The sequence below is a fragment of the Chrysochloris asiatica genome, unplaced genomic scaffold (genome assembly GCF_000296735.1).
Source record: "Chrysochloris asiatica unplaced genomic scaffold, ChrAsi1.0 scaffold00183, whole genome shotgun sequence".
Classification (NCBI taxonomy): Eukaryota; Metazoa; Chordata; class Mammalia; order Afrosoricida; family Chrysochloridae; genus Chrysochloris; species Chrysochloris asiatica.
This window is the reverse complement of record NW_006408701.1, coordinates 3370936-3375129: the sequence shown is the minus strand read 5'-3', so window position 1 is coordinate 3375129 and position 4194 is coordinate 3370936. Positions and strand designations below refer to the sequence as shown.

Here is a 4194-nt window from a genome sequence, read left to right as displayed (position 1 = left end):
CACAGTCTGCCCCTGGCCTTGTTTTGACTGGTGATATGGAGCTTTTCCATCGTCTGTTTCCGCAGATATAGTCAATTTGCTTTCTGTGTATTCCATCTGGCATTGCCCATGTGTGTATAATCATGTCTTATGCTGTCTAAAGAAGGTATTTGAAATGAACAAATCATTGATTTTTCAGAATTCAATCATGTGATCTCCAGCATCATTTCATATTTTCCAACTACTGATCCTTCCTCTTTGCTCCCAACCTTTGCATTCCAATCACCAATAATGATCAATACATCTTGATTGCATGTTTGATTATTTTCAGATTGAAGAAGTTGGTAGATTTCTTTGATTTCATCTTCACTGGCTTTAGTGGTTGGTGTGTCAATTTGAATAATAGTCGTAGTAACTGGACTTCCCTGTAGGCGCATGGAAATTATCCTATCACAGACGGCGTTGTACCTCTTGACTGATCTGGATATGTTCTTTTTGACAATGAATGCAACACCATTCCTCTTCAATTTTTCATTCCCAGCATAGTAAACCATGTGGTTGTCATAATCAAAATAGCTAATACCAGTCCATTTTAGCTTACTAATGCCTAAGATATCGATGTTTATGCGTTCCATTCATTTTTGACCACTTCCAATTTTCCCAGATTCATACTTTGTACATTCCATGTTCTGATTTTCAATGAATGTTTACAGCTGTTTCTCTTCATTTTGAGTTGTGCCCCATCAGGAAATGAAGGTTCCGTAGACTTTCTCCCATGGGCTTTACTGCATTCTCGTCATCACCGTCAAGTCTACTCTGAGGAGGCAGCTCTTCCCAGTCGCATTTTGAGTGCCTTCCAACCTGAGGGGCTCATTTTTCATCACTATATCTGACAGTGTTTCTCTGCTATTCATAAGGTTTTCAGTAACTAAATATTTGGAAGTAGTTCGTCACTCCTTCTTCCAAGTCTGTCTTAGTCTGGAGGAAGCTCATCTGAAACCTGTCGACCATGGGTGACCCTGCTGGTATTTAAAATACCCGTGGCATAGCTTTCAGAATCACAGCAACTCACAAGCCACCACAGTACAACAAACTGACAGACGAGTGGTGGAAGCCAATATTAAGTAGTTATAAAGAAGAAATTTCCAAATAATTAAAACATACAGTTATAATAAATGATTCAAGTAGATTTAAGAACCAACAGTTTGATTACTGGAAATGTGACCTTATTGTAATGTTTCTGTGATATCATCTTCAAATTAAAAACATATTGCTTTAAATTGTGGTTGCTGTTGTTAAGTGTCGTTGATTCCATTTCAACTCATAGTGACTCTGTATAGAGGAGCTGGTGCGTTTAAACCATCACTTATTTTGTGAGTTGGCCAGTGCTTACAATTATGTGCTACTAGAACTTTTTGTAAATTATGTTTTTTCCAGTTGGATCTTTATCTTTCAGGTAAAGGAAGTGATCACAATTGGCATCTGAAGTTACAGGGATTAACTGTCTCTCCTGGAGTGATGCTACACTAGATTGCTAACTGCAAGGTTAGTGGTTCAAACTCACCAGCCACTCCTCAGAAATGTAACACAGGGTCGCTGAGTCAGAACTAAGTCAATAGCACTTAACAACAATAAATAATATTATTTAATGCTTACACTTACAGACTCTTTTCATTGCTTTACACTGAGCCAAACAAAGACAAAACAATGGTTTCTTTGAAGCTGTTCATTAACTAAAGAATTGTCTGCCTATCTTCTAGTGTTGTTGTTGAGAAGTGTCATCAAGTCAATTTTGACTCATAGAGATCCTGTATTGGGTTTCCAAGGAGCAACTGGTGAGTTGAGCTATTTACTTTGCAGTTCAAACTGACCTTGCGGTCTAGAGTGTATAATCAATTACTGGACTTGAGACATTTAAAGAAACTTACACAACACAATATTATTCAACACATACTTATTCAATCTGTATGCTGAGCAAATAATTTGAAAAGCTGGATTATAAGAAGAAGAACATGGCATCAGGATTACAAGAAGACTCATTAACAACATGCGATATGCTGATGATACTACCTTGCTTATTGAAAGTGAAGAGGAGTTAAAATCCTTAGTAATGAAGATCAAAGACTACAGCCTTCAGTATGGGTTACACATCAATGTAAAGAAAACAGAAATCCTCACAACTGGACCAGTAAATAACATCGTGATAAATGGAGAAAAGATTGAAGTTATCAAAGACTTTACTATGCTTGGATTCACTATCAGGACTCATGGAAACAGCAGTCAAGATATCAAATGATGTCTGGTATTAGCCAAATCTGTTGCACAACCACTTTAAAGTGTTTAAGAGCAAAGATGTCAGTTTGAGGACTAAGGTGCACCTGACCCAAACCATGGTATTTTCAATAGCCTCATATGCATGTGAAAGATGGACAATGAATAAGGACGACCACAGAAGAACTGATGCGTTTGAACTATGGTGTTGGAGGTGAATATTGGAAGTAGCATGGACCACCCAAAGAACAAACAAATCTGCATTGTAAGAAGTACAGCCAGAAGGCTCCTCAGAAGCCAGGATAGCAAGACTTTGTCTCTCATCCTTCAAACATATTATCAGGAGGGGACCAGTCTCTGGAGAAAAACATCATGCTTGGTAAAGTGGAGGGACAGTGAAAAAGAGGGAGACCCGCAATGAGACAGATTGGCATAGTGGCAGATGCAGTGGGATCAAGCTTAACAATTGTGAGGATGGCGCAGGCTCAGGAAGTCTTTCATTCTGTTGTGCATAGGGTTGTTATGGGCTGGAACCCACTGGATGACACCTAACAACAACACTCAGCACAATGTATTTTCCCTGTGTGACCCTGTAGGATAAGCAGTGGATTGCTAAATACAAGGTTGGTGGTTTAAAATGACCAGATATTAAACCCTTACAGGGTCGTTATGAGATGAAATCAACTCAATTGCACTTTAATAGCAACAAAAACCACATGATGTCAGTGGCACAAAACTTGAAGGGAGCTGCTTACAGATCTTGAAGAGAGCAGCCTTTTATTAAATTAAAATGAAATTTGGCTCCCAAATCTAATAATGGCAACAAGTCATATCATGGAAAATTTTATGCTGGTGTGGTACTGTAGGATCAACACTGGACTGAGAACACGGGAGACAGTTTAAACCCACCAGCTACTCCTTGGAAAGTCTACACAGGTCACTGTGAGTTTGAACTGACTCAACAGCACTTAACAGCAACTTATGCAGTAGAGGCTATAACTTCTTAAAGAACAATCCAAATTAACAACACAATACCATGCTGCTCTGTTGCTATTAAGTGCTGTTGAATCAGTTCAAACTCATAATGACCCTACAAAGGGTTTCCAAGAAGTAGCTTGTGAGTTTGAACCGCCAATTTTGCAGTTCAAACTGACCCTGAGGTTGAGTGCTTATCCTGTGATCCCATACCAGGACTGCCCTAAGACTCATAAAAATAGCAGTTAGTTTAAAAGTTTACAAGTAATTGTGAATACATTGTGTGTCTTAAAAATGGAAACAAACACACTTTCAAAAATCCAGTTAAATTAGCAGTTGGCTGACTTTATAAGATAGGGAGTAGCTCATTAATAAAATAATTAACGGCGAGTTCTCTTGAGCTTAAGTGTCTTAAAGACAGCTCCATGACTCATTTTTGAAGACTAATCACAATTAGTTACCAATATTGAAATTGATATGAATTTAAACTGATTATAGAAAAACCTATCATCCATCAACATAATGAATTAGAAAATTAGAGTATATAAAAATGTACTAATGCCATTTTTATCAAAAAAAGCAAGCTCTAGAAACTTTGGAAATCTTGGCAATATTTCTCTATAACATAGACTTAGTTTCCCACAAATAAAATTCCAGGGTCTCAACTAAAATAACATGCTGTTCTTCAGCAACTGGATGAGTGCCAAGTAGTTCATACATTCATAGCTGCATGGGCCCTATCTATTTAAAACAAATGCTAAAACACTTCAGTGGGTGCTGTGTTTCTGTGGAATCAAGATTTAAATTCTTTCAGGTTTGCACATAAGTGTCAGTTCTTATGACATAGGTCTCATGTTAAAGAATAAGAAAGTATTGATCCTATTTTAAGAGATCACTGGTGACTGGTTGGTGGTTGTGTGTCTTCCAGTTGGTTCCAAATCATAGAGACCCTTTATAGGGTTTCCAAGA

At 37.8% G+C, this 4194-nt stretch overlaps 1 protein-coding gene across 4 annotated transcripts in view; it reads right to left on the bottom strand.

Moving 5' to 3' along the window:
* Positions 1-4194, bottom strand: part of LOC102832689 (kelch-like protein 13-like) — a 262216-nt gene that overhangs the window by 20832 nt on the left and 237190 nt on the right. The gene's annotated exons all lie outside the window — the stretch shown is intronic.